Source organism: Notechis scutatus, chromosome 1 (assembly GCF_049901735.1).
Source record: "Notechis scutatus isolate UNSWTSFEM ecotype Mainland chromosome 1, rNotScu1.2, whole genome shotgun sequence".
NCBI classification, from domain to species: domain Eukaryota; kingdom Metazoa; phylum Chordata; class Lepidosauria; order Squamata; family Elapidae; genus Notechis; species Notechis scutatus.
In genome coordinates this window covers 129002062-129022461 of record NC_142009.1, presented here as the reverse complement: position 1 = coordinate 129022461, position 20400 = coordinate 129002062, and the positions used below count along the sequence as shown (strand labels likewise).

The 20400-nt window shown below is 40.4% G+C and overlaps 1 long non-coding RNA gene across 1 annotated transcript; it reads left to right on the top strand.

Annotated features, from left to right (window-relative positions):
* Window positions 1–3032: 3032 nt before the first annotated feature.
* Window positions 3033–13939, top strand: LOC148132989 (uncharacterized). The gene is made up of 4 exons (XR_015747017.1): window positions 3033–3184; window positions 10637–10754; window positions 13480–13545; window positions 13651–13939. It is a non-coding gene; the product is annotated as an uncharacterized LOC148132989 (long non-coding RNA).
* The last annotated feature ends 6461 nt before the right edge of the window (window positions 13940–20400 follow it).

Genomic DNA, 20400 nt, shown 5'->3' with positions numbered 1-20400 from the left:
AAGTGTTCTCATCTTCAGGAGATACAAGCACTTATCTAGTTGCATTACAATTATCTTACAATAATGGTATTTAAATCTGACATGCATGAAATTCTTTGTATTGCCTTATATTTTATGGTCCCTGCTCCCAAGTTACACATAAATGGAGACTTATGACTCTTTAGGGTCTCTTAGAGATAGAGAAACAGAGGGAGCAAGATAGAGACATGTATACATAGCCTGCAGCACTTTTGACTATGTGGGCTGCTATGGGATTCAGTACGCTTTCCGCTCCACTCTTTAACATCTACATGAAGCTGCTGGCCAAGGCCATTCATCACCAGGAGATGATCTGTATGGGTAGTCCTTGACATACAACAGTTCATTTCGTGGCTGCTTAAAGTTACAACGGCACTGAAAAAAGTGACTTATGACCATTGCAGCATCACTGTGGTCACGTGATCAAAATTCAGGGGCTTGGCAACTGGTTCATATTTATGACCATTGCAGTGATCACCTTTTGCGACCTTCTGATGAACAAAATCAATGGGGAAGCCAGATTCACTTAACAGCCGTGTTACTGACTAAACAACTGCAACGATTCACTGAACAACTGTGGCAAGAAAGGTCGTAAAATGAGGCATAGCTCACTGAGCAGATGTTTCACTTAGCAACAGAAATTTTGGGCTCAGCTGTGATCATAAGTCGAGGAATACCTGTATATTTCTACCCCTGGCAAACTAAGCAATGTCTTTGAGGTCTTGTCACCAAGAGCTGTGGTGGTGCAGTGGTTAGAATGCAGGATTGGAGGCTAATTCACTGCTCATTTCAGGAGTTTAATTTTGACCAGCTCAAGGTTCACTCAGCCTTCCATCTTTCCGAGGTGGGTAAAATGAGGATCTGGATTGTTGGGGGCAATAGGCTGACTCTGTAAACCGCTTAGAGTGGGCTGTAAAAGCACTGTGAAGCGGTATATAAGTCTAAGTGCTATTGATATTGATATCTTGCTGTCTGCAGGCTGTGGGGGTCTGGATGAGGAACAACAAGTTTTGTCTGTGGGTTTGGGACCTTCTGGACCTGAGATTGTACCAACTATGGCACTAGATGGGGAAACTGAAAGTAAATGGCAATTTCTGGCAAAAAGCATAGTAAATTGCAGTCACGTGACTGTGGGAGGTTGAAAACAGCCATATATGCAGGCTGGTTGCTGGATGCTTTATAGGAATAGAATAGAATAGAATAGAATAGAATAGAATAGAATAGAATAGAATAGAATACTTTATTGGCCAAGTGTGATTGGACACACAAGGAATTTGTCTTAGTGTAAATACTCTCAGTATACATAAAAGAAAAGATACATTCGTCAAGAGTCGAGAATCATAAGGTACAACATTTAGTGATAGTCATAGGGTACAATAAGCAATCAAATCATACTAGGAAACAGTCAATATAAATCGTAAGGATACAAGCGACAAAGTTACAGTCATGCAGTCACAAGTGGGAGGGGATGGGTGATAAGGGGTGATGAGAAGGTTAATAGTAATAGTAGTGCAGACTTTGTAAATAGTTGAACAGTGTTAAGGGAATTAATTGTTTAGCAGAGTGATAGCTTTCAGAAGAAAAAACTGTCCTTGTGTCTAGTTGTTCTGGTGTGCAGTGCTCTATGGCGTGAGGGAAGGAGTTGAAACAATTTATGTCTGGAATGTGAGGGGTCTGTAAATATTTTCACAGCCCTCTTTTTGACTCGTGCAGTATACAGGTCCTCAATTGAAGGCAGGTGGGTAGTAATTGTTTTGTCTGCAGTCCTAATTATCCTCTGAAGTCTGTGTCTGTCCAGTTGGGTTGCAGAACCAAACCAGACAGTTAAAGAGGTGCAGATGATAGACTCAATAATTGCTCTGTAGAACTGTATCAGCAGCTCCTTGGGCAGTTTGAGCTTTCTGAGTTGGCGCAGAAAGAACATTCTTTGTTGTGCTTTTTTGATGACGTTTTTGGTGTTAGGTGTCCATTTTAGGTCATGTGATATAGTAGAAGCTAGAAATTTGAAAGTCTCTACGGTATATGTGATCACGTGACTGTGGAGGAGAAGACCAGATGTTATAAATTTGAATCGGAGTTGTAAGTAGCCCTGGGGAGGTCTATTGTAACTTCAAATAGTTGCTAAGCAACTGGTCATAAGTCAAGGACTACCTATGTGAAATTGTTATGGCCTATCAGTCTGAACTCACTCCCGGCAACCACACAGGTACATCCCTACAGCTTTCTTGGCAACATTTTCTGAAGAGACTTCTCACTGCCTTCTTACTAGGACAAAGGAAAAGTGAGTGGCTTCCATGCTCAGCAAGGACTCATGGTTTTCCAGCTTCTAATCCAGTACCTTAACTTCTAGGCCACGGATGTAAAAGCTTGGCGACTTTCATACCTGTGGACTGCAACTCCCAGAACTCCCCAGCTGGCGAGAGTATGGGAGTTGAAGTCCACAAGTCTGAAAGATGCTAAAGTTTCGACACTCCTGCACTAGACCAAACTGGCAGTATGCATAAAATACAGCCAATTCAAAGTAGCGGTGACAAAAAATCCACTAAGACTCCCAGAAAGGGCTTACTGAAAATGTATTTATTTATTTGAAAAAAAATTGTGCGGCCGCCTGTCTTTAAAGAACTCTGTGTGGCTCACAGAAACAATAAAACTACAGCACCCAAAATTATACGATCAAAAACCAAAACCCAGCACCTGAATCTCCCTCCCACCATCTGCAGCTCCCACCCTGCTTCCCCAGAACTTGGTAAAAAAGCCTGGCCTTCTGGAAGCTACAGTTCAGGGACTCTTCCCCAAATCACACCAGCTTACTCCCCCACCCCAGTAGAAAAACTGTATAAAAAGCTCTGCTCTTTTAATTCAGATAATTGCACAATACGAAAGTTCTCAGCAGCAGCTGGGTCATAAAACTTTTTCACATTACTAACCAGGGATAAAGCAGAAAATCCCTTTTTGTTTAGCTGCCAAATGAGCTTTTATAGAACAGCTTTCATTCCTGAACCATCTGTGGCGAAAAACCTGGAAAAATCGTTACCTTCTTTGCTTTTCATTTTAGGAGTCCCGCTTGCTGTGAAAATGTAGGCTTGGGTCCTGTACTGTAGATTTCAGAAATCCCACCACAAACAAGAGTTGGCTTCTGAGATGAATGGAAAAGGAAACAAAGACAGTAAGTAGTTTCAATTTCTAAACCAACTTGTAAAATCTTTTCTTCTTTCTTCTTTCTTCTCTCTCTCTCTCTCTCCTCCCTCCCTTCCTTTCAGTTTCTGTTGGTCTTGTTTTGCGAGGATAATTTAAAAATGGAAACCATTTGGAGGAATAATATATTTAATTCTGAGAATCTCTTACTATTATTTTCAGAACCTTTGCTGCACTTTGCAAGCTATAGATACACATTTGTGAATTATGTCCCATGTTTCGTACGGGAGCTTAAGGCAGTGCACATTTGTTCAGGGGTGGGATTCAAAAATTTTAACAACCGGTTCTGTGGGCGTGGCTTAGGTGATGGGCATGGCTTGGTGTGACTGGGTGGACATGGCTTGGTGGTCATGTTATTGCCTGGGTGTGGCCAACTCGATATCACTCACATCGAGGCACGCATCTCCTTGCCTGACCTCTCATGACTGTGGGGATGCTGCAACAGTCATAAGTGTGAAAAATGGTCATAAGTCACTTTTTCAATGCCATTGTAACTTTAAATGGTCACTCCACACAAGCAAAGTACCAGCAAAGGAGGGGGGGAAAAACTCCAGAGAAGTTCCATAGACAGGAAATCTAGTCCTGCCAAGAATGTAATAAGGGTTAATGGAGGGGCAGTTTCTGTAAGCAACACCAGAATGTTTCCTTCCTGCCTTCCTTACAGGATTAGGCCAGTAATTTCTTCTAACAACTGGTTCTCCAAACTGCTTAGAATGTTAACAACCATTTCTAGCGAATAGTTGCGAAGCTGGTAGAATCCCACCCCTGCATTTGTTCCCTCTTCTTGTTTTCCCCATAAGAACCCTATGAGGTTGGCTGGGCTGAGAGAGAAGGGCTGGTCCAAAGTCACCCAGCTGGCTTTTGTGGCTAAGGATAGACTAGGTTTCTTTGGTCCTAGTCCACACCTTTAATCAGTGGGTTTGAGTTGAATCATGTTTGCTTTGTATATATCACTTAGTCCACTTTTCAGCTCTATCAGTTTATGAATGAAAATATCTACTCTCTAAAATCCTCACGTTTCTCATTCAAGCAATCTTCTATCCTTTTCGTGTGAACAAGCTTTCAGCCAAGCCAAGCTGCCTAGTTACCAGGAGAGGAACGGAGGACACTTGAGCATCCAGTGATAATGATTGCAGTTGGACCATCTCCAAGTTGAGTCTGAACCAAATACCTTGCAATCTGTCACCAAAATGACTCAGTCCAGATAGGATTTTCTTAAACAGCCTTAGGAGTTAAGATAGGAGCACCTTAAATATAAATGAAGCTGTATCTTCTCTTTGTGCTAACTCTGAAGAAAATAATAGCTGATTCAGTCCCCAAACCTGACCTAAATCTAACCTCTCTCTGGGTCTCTAAGCCTTTATACGTTCCTAGGGCCACTCTAGAGGCAGGGGAAATGAGTAAAAACACATTCACATTTTAATGCTGATCTGACTAATGTGTATGTACGTCTTGACCCAAAATGCAATTATTTTTCAGTGTTTCTTCTTCTGTTTTGTGGTAGAATTCTTCAGTCCAAAATGTGTGTGTGTGTGTGTGTTTATGTGTATCTCTATAACTCTATCTATCTATCTATCTATCTATCTATCTATCCATCCATCCATCCATCCATCCATCCATCCATCCATCCATCTATGTGGGAGAAATAAGAGAGCACTTTGATATTTTTTCTTTCTGAATTTCCTGATGGAGTGTTGTAGTCATATTGAATATATAATCATGAATATATATATATATATATATATATATATATATATATATATATATATATATATATATATATATATATATATATATATATATATATATATATACAGTATATGTAGTATATCTAGGTGTGTTTGGGTCTTTTCCCATGTAAGATTAAGAGTATCTTAGCGATGTTTCAGCAAGGTCCCACTCTCCATCCTCAGGCTGGTGCTTTAGGCTTCATACCAGTGCAAGCAGTGTGTGATCGGAGCTGCCATCTCTCTTGGTGGGGGCTGGTGTTCTGGGCTGGTTGGCTGAGCTGCTGCCTCTTGATTGGTTGATGGAGTTGATGTTGGTATAATGGGCTGTGTGATGGCCTTGTGAGTTTTGTTGTGGAGATATCCTGGATCTTGTGCTGTAATCTCCTGGGTCGTTTGTTTTGTAGTGATCTTTTTTCCATTAGCCTCTCGTGTTTTAACGGCTTGGGTAATGGGTTGTGTGATGGGCTTTTGAGATTTATTGCTGTGGTATCCTTGGTCTTGTGCTGTGATATCCTGGGTCATTTGCTGTGTTGCAACTTCTTGAGTTCTTGTGGCATAATTTCCTGAGTTTTCTGGTGTGATATCCTGAGCAGGTGGCTGCGATGTAGCATTCTGGGTTTTAGTCTGCCTTCGAGTTTGGGGTCTGGGTCTGTGTTCTTGGCATGTGTGAGCTTGTTTGGTTTTGGGGTCGGGGGGTGCGACAGCTGATGAAGCAGCCGTGGTCTGTTTTCTGGATGGTGGTTGTCCTTCATTTATAGGATGGGCTTGGGCCTGGGTCTGATGAGGGGGATTGGCAGTGGTGTCCCATGTTGTTTTGGGTCTGGTGTTCGTTTTTGTGGCTGGGACTCATTTGTTGGTGAGGGCTAGCTTCCAGATGTCTGGTAGGCGGGAGGTATCATCCCATCTATTCATGTTATGGGGGTGTTTATCTATCGCGATGGCTTCCCTGATTATTCAGTGTTGGATATTAATTTGGTTCCTTCGAAATTAATTTCATGTCCTGTGGCTTTAAGGTGCTGGAAGAGGGAGGAAGTATTTTCTTCTTTTCTGACTGTGTTTTTGTGTTCTGCGATGTGTGCATTTATTCTCCTGTTGGTTTGTCCAATGTATGTGGCTGGGCAATTGTTGCATGGTATTTCATAAACTCCTTGGTTTTCTAGCTGGATCTTGTCTTTGGAGTTTCTTAGGATGTTGGCTAGTTTTTGGGCAGTGCCGAAGGCTGTCCTGATATTGTGTTTGCTGATTTTGTCTGTGGTGCCTTTGATGTGGTGCCTCTCCCCTACATCAAAGCCCATCACACAACCCTTTACCCAAGCCGTTAAAACAGGAAAGGCTAATGGAAAAAAGATCACTACAAAACAAACGACCCAGGAGATTACAGCACAAGATCCAGGATATCTCCACAACAAAACTCACAAGGCCATCACACAGCCCATTATATCAACATCAACTCCATCAACCAATCAAGAGGCAGCAGCACAGCCAATCAGCCCAGCACACCAGTCTCCACCACCAGTATTTATAGAGAGACAGTAGCTCCGATCACACACTGCTTGCACTGGCACGAAGCTGAAAGCACCAGCCTGAGGATGGTCTGCCATCATCAGACTCCCAACCAATCAGGATGAAGAAAAAACCATTCTGGCACAGCAGTAGGCTAACCCCAAATTTAAAACTGAAACAACTGTAAAAGTCTGACTCACAGACGAACACAATAATGAAGCCTGATGATGGCAGATGAAATTCTGCCAAAACATTGCTACAACTTTAAAAGCACAACTATAATGACGTGGGAAAATACCCGAACAAAGCTGAATACCATACATGTAAGTACCCGCGAAAACTTAAGAATATATATACATACATATACATATACATATACATATACATATACATATACATATACATATACATATACATATACATATCATCAGTCTGGAACCCACATTACGTATCTGATATTAGCACAATTGAGAAAGTCCAGAAATATTTCACAAGAAGAGTTCTCCACTCCTCTACTCGTTGTAGAATACCTTATGCCACCAGACTTGAAATTCTAGAACTAGAAAACCTTGAATTATGCCGTCTTCGGTCTGACTTAAGCATGGTATATAAAATCATACATTGCAATGTCCTACCTGTCAATGAATACTTCAGCTTCAACCATAACAACACAAGAGCACACAATAGATACAAACTCAAAGTAAACCGCACCAAACTTGATTGCAGGAAATACGACTTCAGCAATAGAGTGGTCAATGTCTGGAATACTCTACCCGACTCTGTAGTTTCTTCCCCAAACCCCAAAAACTTTAACCTTAGACTGTCTACTATTGACCTCACCCCTTTCCTAAGAGGTCTGTAGGGGCGTGCATAAGCGCACCAACGTGCCTACCGTCCCTGTCCTATTGTTTCTCTTATTCTTTTATTTTTCTTATATGTACCCATTTCATGTATTCACAACTATGTATACACTTATACTTATTATCTTGTAAACAATTGGCAAATCAAATAAATAAATAAATAAAAATAAAAATAAAAATAAAATAAAATAAAAATAAAAATACATATACATATACATATACATATACATATACATATACATATACATATACATACATACATACATACATATATATATATATATATATATATATATATATATATATATATATATATATATGGATGTTTGGTTATTCGGTTTTCTCCCGCGTAAAATTGGAAGTATCTAGGTGACGTTTCAAAGTCTCATTCATCATCTTCAGGCTTGTGTCTTCAGCTTTGTGCTTCTCGGAGTAATGTGAGCTTGCAGCTGCTTCTTCCTTTTAACTGCTAGTGGGGGTGTGACTTGATTGGGTGGGGGCTTGGCTGTGTTCTGATTGGGGGGGGGGTGTTCTGTTCAGGTGGGGGCTTGGTTGTGCTCAGGTTAGTCTTAGTTGCCGGGGGATTTGAGCTGGTGAGCTGTGATCCTGTTGTTTGGCTTCGCATTTGTGGTCATGCCACATCTTCATGGTGGGCGTCAGTTCGCTTCATGTATGGGTCGGAGGGGTTTGAAGCGGGTAGTGATGCAGCTGCGGTACGGCTTCTGGTCCATGGTCGTGTCTCATCTTCTGTGTGGGTGTGAGTCTGCTTTCTACGTGGAAGTGTGGTGGTAGCATCTTGTGTGGCCCTCATGTCATTCTTCATGTTAGGTACTTGTTTGTTAATGAGGGCGGGTTTCCAAATGGCTGGTAGGCGGGAGGTATCATCTCATTTATTCATGCTTGATTGGCTGGCAACATTGTGTTTGCTGTATTGGAGGCTTTTAGTGCAGCTTGGATCCCTACATAAGAGGTACTACAGACAAAATCAGTAAGATACTACACAGGCATCACATCAAGACTGCCTTCAAAACAGACAGAAAAATAGCAGCCATCCTAAGAAACCCCAAAGATAAAATTGACATGGAAAACCAAGGCATATAGGAAGTCCCCTGCACATCATGTCCTGCCACATACATCAGACAGACCAATAGAAGAATAAGTACCCTCCTGGATGAAAGCGAAAATGCAGTAAAAAAGCTGGAACACACTTCCTCACTAGTCCAACACATGAAAGCCACAGGTCATAGCATCGACTTCAATGGCACCAAAACCCTAGCCACTATAGAAAACCCCAGCTACAGAATTATCAGAGAAGCCACATAGATTGAAAAAAGACCTGAATGCATGAATAGAAGAGATTACTCCACCAGACTTTCAATTATCTGGAAGCCTGCACTCACGAACAAAAAAATCTCCACACCACAAGCCAGCCAAGCACCTGGGCACAAACAGACTCCCTCTGATACCTCCAGCTCAAACACACCCCAACCAGGCACCCAGATGAAATCTCGCTTCCTAATAAATGATAGCCGTCCATTTACTCGGAGCCAAGCCGCACTAAAAGCCTTCAATACAGCAAACACAATGTTGCCAGCCAATCAAGACAAAAAAAGCTACAAAACAGACAGAAGATATTAGAAACACCAATCAAGCAGAACACAGCAAACTCCAAAACCAATAAAAACAGACCAAGACTCCCAACCAATCAGGATGAAGAAAAAACCATTCTGGTACAGCAGTAGGCTAGCACCAAATTTAAAACAGAAACAGCTGTGAAAGTCTCACTCACAGATGAACACAATACAGAAGCCTGATGATGGCAGATGAGATTCTGCCGAAACGTTGCTACAACTTTAAAAGCACAACTATAATGACGTGGGAAAATACCCGAACAAAGCTGAATACCATACATATAAATACCTGCGAAAACTTAAGAAAACATATGTTTTCTTAAGTTTTCGCAGGTATTTATATGTATGGTATTCAGCTTTGTTCAGTTATTTTCCCGAATATATATATTCTCATAAGAGTCCTTTCTAACATTCATTAGAATAGCATTAATTACTTTCAGTCTTAAATGCAACACAAGATTATTTAATTTAGGTAATAATAAGAAAATTGCTTTATGAAACCCAGAAAAGGGAGAGGACAATATTTTCTGATCCACTGGCTATTTTTCTATATGAAAAAAAAGCTAAATCTCATCTTGGAAAGCAGGGAATTTGCAAAAGGATTTAGGCAGCCTCCAAGATACATTTGTAAAACTAATATTTTCAACATGACAGCAAATATGGCCACAACAAAGCCAAATGAACTGCATTTCATTTTCAATCATGAGGTTCAGAATATTTCCCAGGGCTTTAATTCTTTGTTATTATGTTCACATTTTAAATATACTTCAAATCATTAGCCCCTTTATATTTCCAGCTGGAACTGGACACGTGTCCTGGAGTCCATTCTCCAGAGATTTCTTAAAGCTTTTGTGAACCTCCAAACAATACAAGAGTCTCTTTTTTTGGTTCTTAAATTATCAGAATTCTGAGCAGGCAAATTCTCCATTTCCAATTATTTGTTTATAGAATTTTGCTTTGTTTCTGTTTCAGGCTAGAACATGGCATCTTGGTTTGGCATTAGATAAGGATCAACAGAATTCAAGGGGATTTGGTCTCTTGTATCAATGCAAGGACTCTAAACTGATGATGTATTTTACTCTGCCCTCCATTTCTGCTTCTCTTCTACATCTATTTTTTTCAGGTTGTAAATCTATTTTTCTTTGATCTTAAACTTTTTTAGCTTGATATGATTTTTTTTCTGTTATACATGATGACTTGTAACCAGAAATGAGAATAGATTTTGCTCATTATGGATTTTCACAGGGACTGTATCCCCCTCCTCCCTTTTCTGAAATAGATAAATATACTTGTTCTAACTTGATTTCTCTTTAGCCACTATGTCCCTCTTCTAGCCATTTGTAGCTAATTTTTTGCTACTAAAGTCTCCCTATACTTAGGCCTCCAAATGCTGCCTCAATATTTCCCACGGTGTTCTCTAGTCCATATTTTGGCAAATCACAACACCCTTTTCTGTCCGCTCTTGTTCTTTTGAGTGTTAAAAGAAAATATTTCCGGTGCTAAGAGGTTATATGAAACCTATATTTATCTGTGAGGCTGTATTCTTGGGTTTGGACTAGCCAGCTCCTTACCCATATGCTGGCCCTTCCTCAGATCAGATGAGGATAGACAAAAAGAGGTCATGACTCCAAAGAACCCAAAGATGCTTTTTTCAGGAGGCAACTGGACTTTCTTCTTCTTCTTCTTTTTTTTTTTGAAGATGTATAACTTCTCATCCAAGAAGCTTCTTCAGCCTTTGGGACAACCACGACCTGGATGACTGAGAATCTCTATAGACTTCTGACTCCAAAGAATTGTAACCAGGTTTGACCTTTGAGGTAAAGTCAGGGAGGTCACACATGAAGAACATCATTGGACATTTGGACATCACTGCATATCTCCCACATCATCCACCCTTACTTACATTTTGTGAATGCCTGTTTGCGTCTTCTTAACTGAATAACTAGAAGTGAGGAGTATCACTTTTAAGGCATCATGCTACAGAAATGTTAGAACTGTCTGGCATATCCTCTGATCTTGGACTCTTTTTTAAATATTTCCATTGTCAGACCCAAATCAGTAATATCTAGTTTGTGTGAGAGAAAATTGGCTTAAGTAATGTATGCTTAATTCATTTGCTAACAGGCCTGCCAAGATATAACAAAAGACCAGAAAGCAAAGCAAAGCAAAATCATTATTGGAGAAAAAGCACTGCAGCACAAAGCCAGACAATGCCAACCAGACTATTAAGCCTCCCCTTCCCCTCCCACCCACTCCTCTCAAACAAATGCCAGGGATGTTAAAATATGCCAAAATGACAGGATGTGAACAGGCTCTGCTAAAATCATGAAAATTCCTCTAAGTAGTACAACGTGAAGAAACGCCTACACGCTTATTCAAAAAATAAAAAGGGAGCTTTTGAAAAAGAGGTTGTTTAAACACATCACAGCAGAGCATGCTGGAACAGATGAAAGGAAACAGAAAGGAAGACTTTAAAAATAATCCCCCTACCGCAACTTCTAGTTGCAGAAAAAATATTTCCAAAATATGAATTTGGAACCTATGTGGAATGCTCCCTTAAAAACTTTGGCAATAGAATCCAAATGGAGCCAGTGAAAAAATAGTGAACCTATGTACACATTTTTGTATATGTTTCTCCTAACATGTACATATTTTTCCTTGATAATTTTATTTTTGAATCCAATTCCCCCAAATATAATTGTTATTTATTTTATTTATTAAATTTATTGGCTGCCCATCTTACCGTAGGGTAATTCTGTTGGTGTCCTATACATAATTTTATATACACTATGTATGTATGTGTGTATATGTGTGCTTCACTAATGTATAGGTATTTTGATATTTAAAAAATAAATAAATTAAAAACTGGATTATACCAGTTTTCTGGGAAGTGGTTTCTGTACACAAACTGAAATTTCTTTCTCTACTGAAACTTACAGCTCCTAGAATTTCTCCAATGCAATTTTCTAATAATTAGAAAGGCTAATGTAAAATATTAAATGGTTCGTGGAGATAGTGAACACAAGGCTCATTTACAACTCTAGCCAATATGAAGAATTATAATGAATGATTTGGTAAAAACTAGGTGTAACTTTATTTCCATTTCTTTCTTCTGCTGTACCTACAATTTCTTTGGTTTACTACTTCTTGTTATTTTTCTATGCTTTGCATAATATTTCTTACTGCAAAAAGGAATAAAATAATGATTGTGTAGGGAAGGGAAGGGAAAGAACTGCACAATAATAAAATGAAAGAAATGTAAACAATTTAAGTGCTTTTTCTGAGAAAGAAGGAAGATCAGATCTTTTCAAGTTTCTGGCCTGCCCTGGCTAAGAATGAGGAAATAATTATTTATACTGCAGAACAATATAATGTAGCAGAAAGAGCTTTCTTTTGGAAATGACTAAAAGTCCCAGAGGCTGGACCCTCTAAAACAATATTGGGATGAGGCTATCATGACTGTCATTTCTTCCAAAAGAGGCTACAGTGCCTATAAAAGAGAAAGAGGCATTACTAACAGAATGGAACCAAATGAGATGTGAAGCAAAAGCATATTCTTATATATCCAAAAGCAAAGAAAAGCAAGTTGATTGCAGAATTGAAAGGACCATCTTCATTAGATATAAAAGAGGCTGCAAAGGAGAGAGAATTATTGATCCTGTCACAAAGAAAGTTAAAATATCTCTCATACTTTAATGAGAGAGGAAGGGCGAAGGTTAATGAAATATTCCATCAGAATTCCATTTAGAAAACTCAATAGGGCAAGCAGCATTCAAAATAAATATAGGTAGTCCTCGACTTGCAACAGTTCATTTAGTGACCGTTCAAAGTTGCAACAGCACTAAAAAAGATGATTTATGATCATTTTTCACACTTTAGACCAGGAGTGTCAAACTCATGGCTCGCGGGCCAGATGTGTCACGCGCTGGCCATGCCCACCTCTGTTTTAGTGAAGGGGGGAAAAGTTGAGATATGTCACATGATGATGTGACACCACGAGTTTGACACCCCTGCTTTAGACCATTGCAGGATTCCCATGGTCGCATGAACAGCATTTGGATGCTTGGCAACTGGCTTGTATTCATGACGGTTGCAGTGTCCTGGGGTCAGTGATCCCCTTTGTGACCTTCTGACAAGCAAAGTCAATGGAGAAGCCAGATTCACTTAACAACCATGTTCCTAACTTAACAACTGCCATGATTCACTTAACAAATGGGCCAATAAAGGCCATAAAATGGGGCAAAGTTCACTTAACAAATGACTCACTTAGCAACAGAAATGTTGTGCTCCATTGTGGTCCTAGGACTACCTGTATAAACTGCAACCCCCAATATAAACTCAGACATAGTAATGGAGCTACAGCAATTGGTAGGTGAAGATCCTGAAACAGATGTAAGATTCTCATGCAGAGTTAAGAAAAGAGGTTTTATCAGGGATGGGATACTACTGGTTTGGACGAACCAGTAATTCCGGTGATCATTTGGCCCCACCCACTCACCCCTTCCCTTTTCCTGTGTTTTATTTCCTTGTTTTTGAGCACAGCTGATTCACGCAGCAGAGTGGTTTGCCGCACATCAGCTGTTTTACTCACTGGGGTTGCAGCAGAAGGTAAGTATTATAGCTAAAAATTGTCTTTTCTAAATGCTGGGCACGCACATTTTTTGTTACACCAGCACCACTGGATATTACCCAAAAGAGTTCCTTTTTTACCAGACAGGAGATTACCCCAATCTTTCCATGGAAACACTCTGAAGAAATGACAGACACTGAAAAGAAAGAAGTTGCTGCAATCTTTGAGGGAAGATACCAAATCTCTTCACAGGAATACAACACAGACCCTCTCAGAGCTACCAAGAAAGTGACAGATGGGTTATCACAATTCATTGGGATATAAAAAGGAACAATGGATGCTCTCGTTGGTAAAGTTTACTCCAATGGCAAGAAGATAAAGATGTATCCGATCTGAATAAAAACCTTTACACCTACTGTATGGTGAAACACATATCAATAAAATGCTTCTTAGTGTTGTTGTTTGAAAAGTAACATATGTTCAACATCTGGAGGTCAAAATAGCTTCATTGTGCGGAGACATGAAGGTAGACATTTATATGCAAGAAACAGCAGGATTCAAAGCACCTGGAAAAGAAAGAATTGTATGCAAGTTGGAAAAGAGCATTTATGGGCTGAAACAAACAGCACACAATAGGAAAAGCAAAAAGGGAAATCAATGCTACTTAAAGAGTGATTCACATAAGGCAAAATTGATGCCAGATGCAAGAACAAGAGATGGACTTAGATCCTGACTTATATTGATGATCTGTTTCTGTGTTGTAAGAGTGAAAAGGATAACCAAGAAATTGTAGATCATTTGAACAAAAACAGAGATAAACCAACGAGAAAGGATCTCCTATTTCCTTGAGATTTAGGCTGAAGGAGAGGAAGATAGAAGCTTTGGTCTCAACTAGAAACAGAAAAACAGAAGGGTGCCCCCCTCCCCTCGAGGGAGAAGGGCTGTTTAGAAACATGAAATAGAACTAAATAAAAATAATTGACTTGTTAGATTATCTTGGACTGACAGAAGCTAATGAAGCAAAGGTGCCAATGAATATCAGTTTATCTGAAGACAAGGAAAGCACAGGGAACTTCTACAAAACAAAAGTCAGTGCAGGATATTAATTAGTAATCTGCTTATGTCAAGCCATATATTCATCAATAACATACACCAATACAAACAGTGAACACACCAATAAAGAATGATTGTATTACAGCCAGGGAGATAGGAAGACAGATGAAGGGTACTTCAGATCTAGAGCTGAAGTTAGCTGCCCAACTGCTCCAAAATAGAGCCTCCTTAAAAATTAAGCCTTCCAAAGAATCATGAGAATAGCATCTTCTTGCAGAATGGCAGGAGGCCGCCACAAGGAAAGTTGTGGGGTGCCTCTGTCAGCTGTAGAAAAACAGAAAGGTAACTTGGGTGCTGCTGGGTCTTGGAGCTGACTGAGGAACAGGCCAAGTCCTGCAAACTGCAAACGTCAACTCAAAAAGATTTCTCTGGTCTTTTAGAGTTGACATCAGAAAGGGAGTGGGGGAAGTAGTGCATTCCTTAAATGCTTCATAGATAATTGCTAGGTGGCTGAAGCTTCTGGCGTGCAAAATTGTTACTGGAGAGCATGATTGATGACTCTTGGCTATGGATGTGTCTCATTGGAGAATACACATCCAAGGGGTGGGGGAAGTCCAGGGTCAAGGATGAAATGAATGATATGTCTCAGAGTCAACTGCATCCAGGTAGCCCGGCATGTTCACTCCTAGAAACTCATGATTTCAATGGGAGTGGATACCAGAGCCCTGACAACTCAAAAATATTTCTCTGGTCTTTTAGTGTTGACAGCAGAAAGGGAGTGGGGGGAAAACTAAGGGTCGTTCGGGGTCAGGGTGCCGACTTCTTTGGGCTGCCGACTTCTTTGTCGTCTCTGCTGCCGAGGCTTCTTTAAGGGCATCGGTGAGGCTGATGTCCCCCTTAGCCATAATTTTGCTCTGGATAGCGCCGTCTTCTAGGCCCAGAACCAGGCGGTCCCGGAGGGCTTCTTCTAAGTCGGCGAACCCGCAGAGGCCTCCTAGGTTCCGGAGGTCCGCGATGTAATTGGCAAGGCTTTCGCCCTTCCATTGGTCCCTCTGGTAATATTTGTGTCTTCTTACTAGGGTTGGCACGGTGGGCGTAGTGAGCCCATAGTAACGGCTCGAGGACGTCCCAGTCCATTTCTTTTTACCTCTGCTGGCTTGGCAAGCGACTTTGCCATTTTAAACACGGTTGGTCCACAATGCGTTAGAAAGATAGCTCTTTTTTTGCCGGTTGTTGCATCTTTCAAATTGTTGGTTTCCAGAAACATCTGGAACCGATCCATGTAGGCCTCCCAGTCTTCGGTCTCTGGGTTGAATGGAGCGGGTGGTACGGCACCGCTGGCCATGTTGCCGTTGATGGTGCGTGTTCGACCACGTGCTCTGTTGGTTGCTCTGTAACTCAGTCAGCTCTTCGGTCTCCGTATCCCATCCTCGTCGCCAGTGTTAAGTATGGAGAATAAGGGAGACCAGACATCTGACCAGTGACTTCAACTCTTTAATAAAGTGATAGACATAACAGAGCAATGCTATGGGCAGCAGTAACCCTTTTATAGGGTTAGCTGCTGCCTTATTAACCAATGAAAATGTGCAACAGGTTCAAACTACTGACCAATAAGGACAGTCCCAAAAGTGGCCAATCAGGGACTGGTTCTGGCCCAATCCCAAGTTGTTGTATAAGGACCAATCAAGTGTGCAGGTTTTCAACCCTTAATTTGCATTTAGGTTATTCACTTTTATTGATTCACAACAGTCTCTACACAGCCAAGTCTCCTGTTGATCATATCAATATTCTCAGGCTGGTCATACTTCCGCCTTCTCTCTCCAGACTCTCTCTTCCTTCATGTATCTTCTATGCAAGCACCAGTCTGTAGAGGGCTTTCCTCCAAACATAATTCTCATTGTTTTATTTCTCTCTGCTGGTATTTTACTGCTGTTTAAAGCTACCTCCAAACAGAAAGATTAGCCTGATCTAACATCCCATTTTTGCTCCAAGAATCACCATTTTGGAGAAGACATCCTAGGTGCCAGGCACACCCCTGGAAATCAAGAAACCATCTGTTTTCCAGAAGAGCTTTTTCCTATCTGGCAGCATTAGCCAAACCTCCTGCAATTCATAGTATGAAAAACATCTTTCCCATTCACTACCCTTTGTGCCTCTATGAATATTTAGTTGGGATATTACATCTGAGATCCCAAAATCTAGATCACCTCTATGCAGCACCAGAGCAGTACAGAAAACATTACAGGTGAAACTCGAAAAATTAGAATATTGTGCGAAAGTTCATTTATTTCAGTAATGCAACTTAAAAGGTGAAACTAATATATGGGATAGACTCATTGCATGCAAAGCAAGATAGTTCAAGCTGTCATTTGTCATAATTGTGATGATGATGGCTTACAGCTCATGAAAACCCCAAACCCCAAATTGTCAATGGTGCCCAATAGAATACCGTGTACGGTACCTATTTGATGTACTAGAACTCTTCTGGCCTAACCCGGCCTCCTCTCTCAAAGAAATTCCCAATAGAGACCAGTTGTTTATAAAGATACTAATTTAGCCAGTCATGATCACTAGTTTTTCACAATCAGTTTTCCAACAATACAGTGTATTGCTTATTATGGGAACATTTTATATCATAATATAAAGACCTATAAAAATGTTCAGGATGTAATGAAATATTTAAATGTGGACAACCAAACAGCAATACCTCATTTAAACTCTACCGATTTTGTCAGGGGGGTGTCTGAAAAGGAATTGTCATTCTTAGACAGATTATACCTCAATTTAGAGGACAAAGTTACATAGATGGGTTATTACCATGTAGTTTATTAGGTGCAACCAACTGTACAAGCAGAAGGAACATCGTGATGAGAAGTCAGAAGTCTTGAGAAATTACTGTCATCGAGCCTGTAACTGAGGTCACGCCTAGAGAGAGTCTTGGATTAATGATCTGTCACTTTCTGTAAACACACATTCCAAGCACTATGAACCTCCGCAACTACATGAAAATTACATTAAATAAGAAATGCATCCAATATTTGTTAGAATTATAGAAAGGGTGAGAACAAGCTCTACAGTGGGGAAGCAGGCAGGGGGATTAAACCAGGGAAAGGGAAACATGGAGAAACAGGGGGAAATGGAAAGATTTTCAGTTACTGGTGGATCATGTAGCTAAGAATGCAAGGGGACTTTCATTGGGCCATTTGGAAGAGAAGGATGATGATGATGATGATGATGATGATGATGATGATGATGATGATGATGATGATGATTGATGAAGGAGGAGGAGGAGGAGGAATACTGATCCTGCCCACAGGGTCTCTCTGCTGGATTGGACTCTCCAGTGGAAAAGATGCAGCAGGTAAGAGTGATTTCTACTATTTCCCTTCCCCCTGCAGCTGGGAACATGGAGAGTGGGGGCGGGGAATATTCTTCCTGCTGGATTTGCAATTTTATACTGTATATTGATGGATTTTCAGCAGAGAGCTACTAGGGAACCATGATCTTGTCATAATCTCAAATTGGCCCCTTGACATGTTTGACTTTTAAAAGAAAACATTAACTATTAAATGTGTTAATTAACTATTAATATATTTTGGTAGAGAGAAATTCCCTGTGGATAGGCTCCAGCACTAGTCCCAAAACTCAGAAGATTAAAGATTAAACCTCTGGTCCCAAGGACTGATCCGGATTGGATCTTGCAACATTACCCTGAGACACGTATATATTTGCCTTCATTCAGGTAAAATATTTACTCTTCATTAATCTTAGTAAAATAAAAACAGAGCTGTAACCAGGAAAGGGGCAGTTTTGGAGGGTTTGCTTCCCCCCCCGCCTCCCCCAAGCTTTTACAAGAAGTTCTGGTAGTTGCAAACCATCTTTCAAAGACTCAGATATGCTGCCCCTACTTTTTTTGATGTATCAGGCTTCATGGAACCTGAGACAAGCCTAGATGCTTTCCACCATGTGCAAATGTAAAAGGTTCATACCTAGGTGGAGCTGGCATTACAAGCACCTGCTCCAAGCATAGAACTTACCAGAATTTGTGTGGTAGATGATCTGCAGTTGCTTGAACTATGGTCTAAGCATAGTAACCATGGGTCAACTTCTGTTAGATGATGGATAGCAAAGTTCTGATGTTTAAGGTCTCTGCTTAAGGCCACAAATTGGGCATAGTCAAAAAGGATTCTGGGAATCTGGGCCTTCCTTCCTTCCTTCCTTCCTTCCTTCCTTCCTTCCTTCCTTCCTTCCTTCCTTCCTTCCCATGGTGGCACAGTGATTAGAATGTAGTATTGCAGGCTAAGTCTGCTGACTGCCAGCAGTTTGACAGTTCGATTCCCACTAGCTCAAGGTTGACTCAGCCTTCCATCTTTCCGAGGTCGGTAAAATAAGGACCCAGATTGTTGGGGGCAAAATGCTGACTCTGTAAACTGCTTAAAGAGGGCTGTAAAGCAGTTTATAAGTCTAAGTGATATTGTCATTCCTTCTTTCCTGTTTTGGATGTCTTTCCAACCTCCACAAGGCAAGAAGTTCTTCTGAGGGCTTGAAAGGCCTCCAAAGGAAATCCTGGAGTTACAAGTTACACTAATCATCTAATAAATGCTTCCTCATTTATTTTATCTTCCATGAATGAATGTATTTATACACCAGTCAGATACTGGTATCAAGAAGCTTATGGTCAATATTATTACCCATTTGCAGGTGAAGAATAAATCTTGAAAGAATGTGTGGCTTATCCAAGGACTCCACTCCCTTCAAATAATTTCAGCAGAAGCCTTTCATATTCACTTTCTAAAGCACCTGAGTCTTCCTCCAACCAGGCCACCTTTCTGCTTGCATTTGAAACAGCACCAGAAAAATCTGTCCCTATTATATTTTGCAAGTGGTGTTGAAATCCATTACACCCTTGAAAAACGATCTTGCCATCTAGGTTTGCCACCAGGATCACTTTGACTGCTGAAAGTGCAATATATTGTGAAGGAAATAATTGTGAATAACCAAAAGATGACAAATCGATGTGGATTGATTTCTGAATAGAGCAATTAAAGACTGTAAATTAGTATGTCGATAATTTCTGAATGCTGATGGCAGAATGCTTTATATTGTGAGCAGAATGATATCACACACACAATATAGATAGATAGATATAGATATAGATTAGATATAGATATAGATATTCCGTTTGAAGGGGGGCAGGCAAGTAAAATTGGCATGTGCCTTCTAAACACTCCATCTGAAAAGGGCAACGCAAACAAGTGGCTGGGTGTATAGTGTCCATGCTGAGCTTTCTGAATGCCAGTCATTCTTCATTTAGCAGACTGAGGGTTTGGGCGTCAGTTGCAGCAAATATTCTTTGCTGCACTGGAATGTGCTCAGAATGTTCTCAGAGAGTGCAGCTTAAATGCACTTTTTTTCCTTTAGGGAAAAAAAAGGAGTAGAAAGCGATTGTTTGGATTTCAGGCATTTCTTCTCTTCCTTCTCTCATTTTATACAGTTTAGACGCTGTGATCAAATTTGATTTTGACGGCTCTCATTGTGTGTCTCAGCCACATTCTGGGAAAACATTATTATTATTTTAAAAACTGCTATTCAAAGGCCAATTGTTCAATGAATAGGTATGGTAGGAAGGAAAGCATAAGGTATTTTAAAGGTAAAGCAATATTGAACGGTGTGGAAATCTGCTTGGAAAATAAGGTGAACTAGCCAGATCACCCCAAACCCTGTACTATGTGTTATTTATAAACAACAATATCGCACATACAAGTAACAAAAATACCACATTCATGAAGAACCAGCATCTTCATTATATGAAAATATAAGCACTTTAACCAAAGAATATA